The following is a 12,101-nucleotide window of genomic DNA, read 5'->3' as shown; positions in this document are numbered from 1 at the left end:
ATTTATTTGTTTTACATTTAAGATTTTTAATTTATTTTTATTTCATATAATTGTTTTTATATTTAATTCTTTTCAGATTCTTTTTTTTCAGGTTCTTTTTTTCAGATTTAATTTATTCTTACATTAAATTATTTCATGCATATTTAATATGTAATATATATAATATATGTAATATTTGCAGTTCAATTTAAACATTCCATTTAATTATCTTGATCAATTGTTGATATACATTGTTGATATAGTTGATATATATTGTTGATATGGATATAGTATAATATGGACATATAGTATATATGGACTGCAAATACAAATAAAATCTGTACCAAGATATTATCGTTTTTATTTTATTCTTCAACAATGTAAATACTAAGTAAGTATGTAAGTATACTAAGTAATTTAAACATTCCATATAATTATCTTGATCAATTGTTGATATATATTGTTGATATGGATATAGTATAATGGACATATAGTATATATAGACTGCAAGTACAAATAAAATCTATACCAAGATATTCTTGTTTTTTATTTTATTCTTCAACAATAAATACTAAGTAAGTATAATAATAAATACTAAGTAAGTATAAACATAAATTTTTTGAAGCAACTAAAATATCCCCGATGAAATTAAGTTGCAAGTTGTATTTACTATACGCATTTCGTATCAAAATATTCTCCCTAACTTAAAGCGAAAACAAAATTATTTTACTTATTCCCAAATGATTTCTTTTCTTGCCATTCCATCACAAATTCCCATTTATATTTAAAGTATTCGTTTATTTCTTCTAGAATATATTCCTTTTTATTTATTATTTTAAGATGTTTGCAAATTTTTCGTCGCTTTTTCTAAATCACTGTCAATCACAATATTGCACTGTCATGCAATAGTGGCAGGACTTCCATCGATTTTCGTAAGTTCATTGATGTAAGTCGTATGGGGACGACAGAAAAAGTTGATTTTTTATCGATCGTAAGTTCTTCTTCTAATGCTTATTATTTTTTTGGTCTGTATTTACTTGCTTTTTGACTTCTCTTTTTTTTTTTTTTTAATTTTATTTATTATAAATGATTTAGTATAAATGATTTTGAATTTTTCTTTTTTTCGCTTTAAGTTAGACGAGAGTATTCTTGATACGAATAATTATTAATTATTAATAAAATTGTTATGTATTGTAAATTATAGGTTTAAGATTTTAAAATATAGTTTAAGTTAGTTTTAAGGTATCATCGTTGGACAACGTGGAATTAATTAGCGAGCGAATATAAAAACTTTTGTAAAAATCGTTGTAAAGATCCATTGTACATTAATTCAAATAATTATGTCATTTCATAATGTATTTATAATTAATAAATATTTCTTTTATATTTCTTTTCATCTATTTATTGTTTTTAATTAATCTTTTATATTTTATTTGTTCTTTTTTATATTTAATTTATTTGAACTAATCATTAATTTTAATGTTTTTTTATTTTTTAGGTTTAGGTGGGTCTCGATGCGTAGTCACCTCCTCGTCGGTGAGACTCGGTAATTGGCATCGCTTTCAAAAATCTTATATCACAAAATTTATTTCATTAAAAAGTTTTCGAAATATTTTAAATTTATAAATATCAAATATATTTCATCAATGATAGTGTGTGGAAAGCGATGGCAAGCTAAGAACTACGCACATCTGCAGTCCAGTATAAACTTTGTATAATTTATTTAATTATTTTGATTTTAATTTTTAATTAATTAAACTGGACTGCAGATATTAGTTATAAGTTAATGTAATATATATATTGGATTAAATTTATTGTAATAAGTGCGTTTCCGTTTATTACAACAAGTATCAAAATATACTTCCTAATTTAAAGCGAAAAATAAAAATTTTTAATTTTCTTATTCTTCTTTTATATTTTTTTTATATTCTCGATTATTTTAATCTCATGTCATGCAACGGTGGTAGGAGTTGTTGGGCCGATGCTCTACTTCCGGTGGCCAGTTAAGGGTCCGCGCTCTGATTAGTATCTTCGAGTACTCAATTAGAGTTAGGTCTTGTGGTAGAACGTCGTCTTTGCAATCCTATGGTGGTCAGGGATTTATGCCTTGCTCCTTCCTGTGTTGTTGGGACATAAGACGTTCAACTATTAGGCCGTTGTCGTAACCCTCGATTGGTCACGATTGGCACTATCATCTGTCCATCGATTTTCCTAAATCCATTGATATAAGTCGTAATATGAGAGCGACAAAGAGGGTTGATTTTTCATTAATCACGTATCTTTATTCTTCTTCTAATGTTTATTATTTATTTGATCTGCATTTACTTAATTTTTGAACATTTTCAGTTCTCTTCTTTTAATTGAAGTATTTTGTTTTAGTATAAATTAATAATAGTTTGAATTTTTATTTTTTTTGCTTTAAGTTAGACGAGAGTATTCTTGATACGAATAATTATTAATTATTAATAAAAATGTTATGTATTATAAATTATAGATTTAAGATTTTAAAATATAGTTTAAGTTAGTTTTAAGCTATCATCGTTGGACAACGTGCGATTAATTAGCGAACGAATGTAAAAAACTTTTGTAAAAATCGTTGTAAAGATCCATTATACATTAATTCAAATAATTATGTCATTTCATTAATGTATTTACAATTAATGAATATTTCTTTTATATTTCTTTTAATATATTTATGTATTGCTATTAATTAATCTTTTATATTTTATTTGTTATTTTTCATATTTAATTTATTTGAATTAATCATTAATTTTAATGTTTTTCTTACTTTTTAACCTTAGGTGGGTTTCGATGCATAGTTACCCACCTCCTCGTCGATGTAACCCGCAATCTGCAGTCCAGTAAACTTTATATAATTCATTTAATTATTTTGATTTTTAATTTTTAATTAATTAAATTGGACTGCAGATATTAGTTATAAGTTAATGTATTATATGTATTAGATTAAATTTATTGTAATAAGCGCGTTCCCGTTTATTGTAATAAGTATCAAGATATACTCTCTAATTTAAAGCGAAAAATAAAAATTTTTAATTTTCTTATTCTTTTTTTATATTTTTTTTATATTCTCGATTATTTTAATCTCATGTCATGCAACGGTGGTAGGAGTTGTTGGGCCGATGCTCTACTTTCGGTGGCCAGTTAAGGGTCCGCGTTCTGATTAGTATCTTCGAGTACTCAATTAGAGTTAGGTCTTCTGGTAGAACGTCGTCTTTCTAATCCTATGGTGGTCAGGGATTTATGCCTTGCTCCTTCCTGTGTTGTTGGGACATAAGGCGTTCAACTATTAGGCCGTTGTCGTAACCCTCGATTGGTCACTGGTGAGTATCATCCGTCCAGCGACTTTCGTCCACCGATGTAAGTCGTGACATGAGAGCGATAGAGAAGATTAATTTTTTAAATTTTTTCTTCTTTTTCATCAATCATCGGACTTTAGGTGTTTTTTAATACTTTTTATTCTTTTGGATCGCATTTGATACGTTTTTGAACATTCGTATTTTAAATGCTCTTTATATTGTAATTTTGTTTATTAGTAATGATTAATATTTTTAATTTTACTTTCTTCGCTTTAAATTAGATGATAGTATTTTTGATACTGATTCTATGTTAATAGAAATGTTATATATATTTTGGATTTAGTATTAACATGTTATTATTTAGATAATTTAAGATAACTTAATATCTCGATGGACAATATGGGACAACATGGGACAACATAAGATGACGATGGACAACATAAGATGACGATGGACAACGGGGAACGACGTTGGACAATGTAGGACAACTTGGAATGACCTTGGATGACGATGGACAACATGAGACTTAATTTTCAATTTTATTATATATTTCTTATAATATATACATATATAGTACAAAGCGAAAAATGTAAAAAATTTCTGCAATAATTTTTATAAAAATTTATTGCATGTTTATTAATTTATGTTATTAATCTTTATTTTGTGTTTCAGATTTGTTTAATTTTTATATAACATTTTTTTAATGTATTTTGTTTTGTATTATTGTATTTTTTGTATTATTTAATGTATTTCTTAGCTTTATTGCATGTTTATTAATTTATGTTATTAATCTTTATTTTGTGTTTCAGATTTGTTTAATTTTTATATAACATTTTTTTAATGTATTTTGTTTTGTATTATTGTATTTTTTGTATTATTTAATGTATTTCTTAGCTTTAGGTCTCGATGAGTAATTATCTCTTCATCGGTGGTAATTAACATCGCTTTCCAAACTTTTTATTCTTCAAAAATCTTTCATTCTTCAAAAATTTTATTCTTCAAAATTCTTCAAAATTCTTTTCTCATTTCTATGGGAATTGGAATCCTTTTCTCAATTTTATTTTTATGTTTTATAATTCGTTATTTTCGTCGCTTTTTTCGCGTCACTGTGAATCATCACAAAAAAATTGCAAGATTTCATCGGACTGATGTTCTACTTTCGGTGGTCAGTCGAAGGTCCGCGCTCTGATCGATTGATATCTTTGTATATTTGATCAGAGATAGGTCCTGTATATTAAATGTCGTCTTCGGTAATTCGACTTCAGTGGTTTTAGAAAGATTTTAGTTCCTTCCTGTAAGTCGTTAGGACTATGTCTTGGTAATTCGGCTCAGGTGGTCCTGAAATGATTTCTAATTCCTTCTCGTGGTCGTTGTGGACACTATGCATTTAATTACTAGGCCGCTGTCGTAACTCTCTGCTGATCAACAAGGTTATCATTTGTTTGATGATTCTTGTAAATCGACTATTATATAAAATTTAAATTTTCTTAATTTCTTTTTTCTTATACAATTTTTTTATTGTGTCAATAACTTTTCTTCGTTTAAAGTGGGTATCTTTAATATCAAGTGATATCAATGGGGTGCATGAATCTTTGATTTAGTATTATTATTAGGTGTAAATTAAGGTAGATTTAGTATTATTATTATTAGGTCTAAATTAAGATAGATTTAGTCTCATCGCTGGACATTGTGGGATAAATTTGTGGGGTAAAAAATAAAAAAATGCTGTAAAGATCATTGTCAAGTTCTATTGTATAATAATTCAAATAATTATTTCCTTTTATGTATTCATAATTCATATTTTTTTTATATTTCAGATTTATTTAATTTTTATATTTATTTATAATTTATATTTATATTTATTATATTATATTAATATTTATATTTATTATTATATTTATATATTTTATATTTTTTTTAATTTGTTAAAGTTAATAATTAATTTTAATTTTTTTTTTTAGTTTTAGGTGAGTCTTGATGCATAGTCACTTCCTCGTTGGTGAGACCTGGTAATTGATATTGATTTTTGTATTAATTGGATTAATCTTTGAAAATTTTCTAAAAATTATTCTTTAAAAACGATACCAAACTAAGAATTACGGAGTGTCTACAGCTCAATTTAAATTATTAAATTCTTTTTGGATATTTTGGATATTTGATATTTTGATATTTCGTCTAGATTGAGCTATAGGTAGTATTAGGATTTTTGATATTTTGCAAAATATCAAAATCAAATTTATATTTTTATTTATTTGTTTTACATTTAAGATTTTTAATTTATTTTTATTTCATATAATTGTTTTTATATTTAATTCTTTTCAGATTCTTTTTTTTCAGGTTCTTTTTTTCAGATTTAATTTATTCTTACATTAAATTATTTTTTACATTTCATGCATATTTAATATGTAATATATATAATATATGTAATATTTGCAGTTCAATTTAAACATTCCATTTAATTATCTTGATCAATTGTTGATATACATTGTTGATATAGTTGATATATATTGTTGATATGGATATAGTATAATATGGACATATAGTATATATGGACTGCAAATACAAATAAAATCTGTACCAAGATATTATCGTTTTTTATTTTATTCTTCAACAATGTAAATACTAAGTAAGTATGTAAGTATACTAAGTAATTTAAACATTCCATATAATTATCTTGATCAATTGTTGATATATATTGTTGATATGGATATAGTATAATGGACATATAGTATATATAGACTGCAAGTACAAATAAAATCTATACCAAGATATTCTTGTTTTTATTTTATTCTTCAACAATAAATACTAAGTAAGTATAATAATAAATACTAAGTAAGTATAAACATAAATTTTTTGAAGCAACTAAAATATCCCCGATGAAATTAAGTTGCAAGTTGTATTTACTATACGCATTTCGTATCAAAATATTCTCCCTAACTTAAAGCGAAAACAAAATTATTTTACTTATTCCCAAATGATTTCTTTTCTTGCCATTCCATCACAAATTCCCATTTATATTTAAAGTATTCGTTTATTTCTTCTAGAATATATTCCTTTTTATTTATTATTTTAAGATGTTTGCAAATTTTTCGTCGCTTTTTCTAAATCACTGTCAATCACAATATTGCACTGTCATGCAATAGTGGCAGGACTTCCATCGATTTTCGTAAGTTCATTGATGTAAGTCGTATGGGGACGACAGAAAAAGTTGATTTTTATCGATCGTAAGTTCTTCTTCTAATGCTTATTATTTTTTTGGTCTGTATTTACTTGCTTTTTGACTTCTCTTTTTTTTTTTTTTTTAATTTTATTTATTATAAATGATTTAGTATAAATGATTTTGAATTTTTCTTTTTTTCGCTTTAAGTTAGACGAGAGTATTCTTGATACGAATAATTATTAATTATTAATAAAATTGTTATGTATTGTAAATTATAGGTTTAAGATTTTAAAATATAGTTTAAGTTAGTTTTAAGGTATCATCGTTGGACAATGTGGAATTAATTAGCGAGCGAATATAAAAAACTTTTGTAAAAATCGTTGTAAAGATCCATTGTACATTAATTCAAATAATTATGTCATTTCATAATGTATTTATAATTAATAAATATTTCTTTTATATTTCTTTTCATCTATTTATTGTTTTTAATTAATCTTTTATATTTTATTTGTTCTTTTTTTATATTTAATTTATTTGAACTAATCATTAATTTTAATGTTTTTTTTTATTTTTTAGGTTTAGGTGGGTCTCGATGCGTAGTCACCTCCTCGTCGGTGAGACTCGGTAATTGGCATCGCTTTCAAAATCTTATATCACAAAATTTATTTCATTAAAAAGTTTTCGAAATATTTTAAATTTATAAATATCAAATATATTTCATCAATGATAGTGTGTGGAAAGCGATGGCAAGCTAAGAACTACGCACATCTGCAGTCCAGTATAAACTTTGTATAATTTATTTAATTATTTTGATTTTAATTTTTAATTAATTAAACTGGACTGCAGATATTAGTTATAAGTTAATGTAATATATATATTGGATTAAATTTATTGTAATAAGTGCGTTTCCGTTTATTACAACAAGTATCAAAATATACTTCCTAATTTAAAGCGAAAAATAAAAATTTTTAATTTTCTTATTCTTCTTTTATATTTTTTTTATATTCTCGATTATTTTAATCTCATGTCATGCAACGGTGGTAGGAGTTGTTGGGCCGATGCTCTACTTCCGGTGGCCAGTTAAGGGTCCGCGCTCTGATTAGTATCTTCGAGTACTCAATTAGAGTTAGGTCTTGTGGTAGAACGTCGTCTTTGCAATCCTATGGTGGTCAGGGATTTATGCCTTGCTCCTTCCTGTGTTGTTGGGACATAAGACGTTCAACTATTAGGCCGTTGTCGTAACCCTCGATTGGTCACGATTGGCACTATCATCTGTCCATCGATTTTCCTAAATCCATTGATATAAGTCGTAATATGAGAGCGACAAAGAGGGTTGATTTTTCATTAATCACGTATCTTTATTCTTCTTCTAATGTTTATTATTTATTTGATCTGCATTTACTTAATTTTTGAACATTTTCAGTTCTCTTCTTTTAATTGAAGTATTTTGTTTTAGTATAAATTAATAATAGTTTGAATTTTTATTTTTTTTGCTTTAAGTTAGACGAGAGTATTCTTGATACGAATAATTATTAATTATTAATAAAAATGTTATGTATTATAAATTATAGATTTAAGATTTTAAAATATAGTTTAAGTTAGTTTTAAGCTATCATCGTTGGACAACGTGCGATTAATTAGCGAACGAATGTAAAAACTTTTGTAAAAATCGTTGTAAAGATCCATTATACATTAATTCAAATAATTATGTCATTTCATTAATGTATTTACAATTAATGAATATTTCTTTTATATTTCTTTTAATATATTTATGTATTGCTATTAATTAATCTTTTATATTTTATTTGTTATTTTTCATATTTAATTTATTTGAATTAATCATTAATTTTAATGTTTTTTCTTACTTTTTAACCTTAGGTGGGTTTCGATGCATAGTTACCCACCTCCTCGTCGATGTAACCCGCAATCTGCAGTCCAGTAAACTTTATATAATTCATTTAATTATTTTGATTTTTAATTTTTAATTAATTAAATTGGACTGCAGATATTAGTTATAAGTTAATGTATTATATGTATTAGATTAAATTTATTGTAATAAGCGCGTTCCCGTTTATTGTAATAAGTATCAAGATATACTCTCTAATTTAAAGCGAAAAATAAAAATTTTTAATTTTCTTATTCTTTTTATATTTTTTTTATATTCTCGATTATTTTAATCTCATGTCATGCAACGGTGGTAGGAGTTGTTGGGCCGATGCTCTACTTCCGGTGGCCAGTTAAGGGTCCGCGTTCTGATTAGTATCTTCGAGTACTCAATTAGAGTTAGGTCTTCTGGTAGAACGTCGTCTTTCTAATCCTATGGTGGTCAGGGATTTATGCCTTGCTCCTTCCTGTGTTGTTGGGACATAAGGCGTTCAACTATTAGGCCGTTGTCGTAACCCTCGATTGGTCACTGGTGAGTATCATCCGTCCAGCGACTTTCGTCCACCGATGTAAGTCGTGACATGAGAGCGATAGAGAAGATTAATTTTTAAATTTTTTCTTCTTTTTCATCAATCATCGGACTTTAGGTGTTTTTTTAATACTTTTTATTCTTTTGGATCGCATTTGATACGTTTTTGAACATTCGTATTTTAAATGCTCTTTATATTGTAATTTTGTTTATTAGTAATGATTAATATTTTTAATTTTACTTTCTTCGCTTTAAATTAGATGATAGTATTTTTGATACTGATTCTATGTTAATAGAAATGTTATATATATTTTGGATTTAGTATTAACATGTTATTATTTAGATAATTTAAGATAACTTAATATCTCGATGGACAATATGGGACAACATGGGACAACATAAGATGACGATGGACAACATAAGATGACGATGGACAACGGGGAACGACGTTGGACAATGTAGGACAACTTGGAATGACCTTGGATGACGATGGACAACATGAGACTTAATTTTCAATTTTATTATATATTTCTTATAATATATACATATATAGTACAAAGCGAAAAATGTAAAAATTTCTGCAATAATTTTTATAAAAATTTATTGCATGTTTATTAATTTATGTTATTAATCTTTATTTTGTGTTTCAGATTTGTTTAATTTTTATATAACATTTTTTTAATGTATTTTGTTTTGTATTATTGTATTTTTTGTATTATTTAATGTATTTCTTAGCTTTATTGCATGTTTATTAATTTATGTTATTAATTTTTATTTTGTGTTTCAGATTTGTTTAATTTTTATATAACATTTTTTTAATGTATTTTGTTTTGTATTATTGTATTTTTTGTATTATTTAATGTATTTCTTAGCTTTAGGTCTCGATGAGTAATTATCTCTTCATCGGTGGTAATTAACATCGCTTTCCAAACTTTTTATTCTTCAAAATCTTTCATTCTTCAAAATTTTATTCTTCAAAAATTCTTCAAAATTCTTTTCTCATTTCTATGGGAATTGGAATCCTTTTCTCAATTTTATTTTTATGTTTTATAATTCGTTATTTTCGTCGCTTTTTTCGCGTCACTGTGAATCATCACAAAAAATTGCAAGATTTCATCGGACTGATGTTCTACTTTCGGTGGTCAGTCGAAGGTCCGCGCTCTGATCGATTGATATCTTTGTATATTTGATCAGAGATAGGTCCTGTATATTAAATGTCGTCTTCGGTAATTCGACTTCAGTGGTTTTAGAAAGATTTTAGTTCCTTCCTGTAAGTCGTTAGGACTATGTCTTGGTAATTCGGCTCAGGTGGTCCTGAAATGATTTCTAATTCCTTCTCGTGGTCGTTGTGGACACTATGCATTTAATTACTAGGCCGCTGTCGTAACTCTCTGCTGATCAACAAGGTTATCATTTGTTTGATGATTCTTGTAAATCGACTATTATATAAAATTTAAATTTTCTTAATTTCTTTTTTCTTATACAATTTTTTTATTGTGTCAATAACTTTTCTTCGTTTAAAGTGGGTATCTTTAATATCAAGTGATATCAATGGGGTGCATGAATCTTTGATTTAGTATTATTATTAGGTGTAAATTAAGGTAGATTTAGTATTATTATTATTAGGTCTAAATTAAGATAGATTTAGTCTCATCGCTGGACATTGTGGGATAAATTTGTGGGGTAAAAAATATAAAAAAAAATGCTGTAAAGATCATTGTCAAGTTCTATTGTATAATAATTCAAATAATTATTTCCTTTTATGTATTCATAATTCATATTTTTTTTATATTTCAGATTTATTTAATTTTTATATTTATTTATAATTTATATTTATATTTATTATATTATATTAATATTTATATTTATTATTATATTTATATATTTTATATTTTTTTTAATTTGTTAAAGTTAATAATTAATTTTAATTTTTTTTTTTAGTTTTAGGTGAGTCTTGATGCATAGTCACTTCCTCGTTGGTGAGACCTGGTAATTGATATTGATTTTTGTATTAATTGGATTAATCTTTGAAAATTTTCTAAAAATTATTCTTTAAAAACGATACCAAACTAAGAATTACGGAGTGTCTACAGCTCAATTTAAATTATTAAATTCTTTTTGGATATTTTGGATATTTGATATTTTGATATTTCGTCTAGATTGAGCTATAGGTAGTATTAGGATTTTTGATATTTTGCAAAATATCAAAATCAAATTTATATTTTTATTTATTTGTTTTACATTTAAGATTTTTAATTTATTTTTATTTCATATAATTGTTTTTATATTTAATTCTTTTCAGATTCTTTTTTTTCAGGTTCTTTTTTTCAGATTTAATTTATTCTTACATTAAATTATTTTTACATTTCATGCATATTTAATATGTAATATATATAATATATGTAATATTTGCAGTTCAATTTAAACATTCCATTTAATTATCTTGATCAATTGTTGATATACATTGTTGATATAGTTGATATATATTGTTGATATGGATATAGTATAATATGGACATATAGTATATATGGACTGCAAATACAAATAAAATCTGTACCAAGATATTATCGTTTTTTATTTTATTCTTCAACAATGTAAATACTAAGTAAGTATGTAAGTATACTAAGTAATTTAAACATTCCATATAATTATCTTGATCAATTGTTGATATATATTGTTGATATGGATATAGTATAATGGACATATAGTATATATAGACTGCAAGTACAAATAAAATCTATACCAAGATATTCTTGTTTTTTATTTTATTCTTCAACAATAAATACTAAGTAAGTATAATAATAAATACTAAGTAAGTATAAACATAAATTTTTTGAAGCAACTAAAATATCCCCGATGAAATTAAGTTGCAAGTTGTATTTACTATACGCATTTCGTATCAAAATATTCTCCCTAACTTAAAGCGAAAACAAAATTATTTTACTTATTCCCAAATGATTTCTTTTCTTGCCATTCCATCACAAATTCCCATTTATATTTAAAGTATTCGTTTATTTCTTCTAGAATATATTCCTTTTTATTTATTATTTTAAGATGTTTGCAAATTTTTCGTCGCTTTTTCTAAATCACTGTCAATCACAATATTGCACTGTCATGCAATAGTGGCAGGACTTCCATCGATTTTCGTAAGTTCATTGATGTAAGTCGTATGGGGACGACAGAAAAAGTTGATTTTTTATCGATCGTAAGTTCTTCTTCTAATGCTTATTAT

This window comes from Apis cerana, linkage group LG7 (assembly GCF_029169275.1).
Source record: "Apis cerana isolate GH-2021 linkage group LG7, AcerK_1.0, whole genome shotgun sequence".
Lineage (NCBI taxonomy): Eukaryota > Metazoa > Arthropoda > Insecta > Hymenoptera > Apidae > Apis > Apis cerana.
This window is presented reverse-complemented; position numbering follows the sequence as displayed.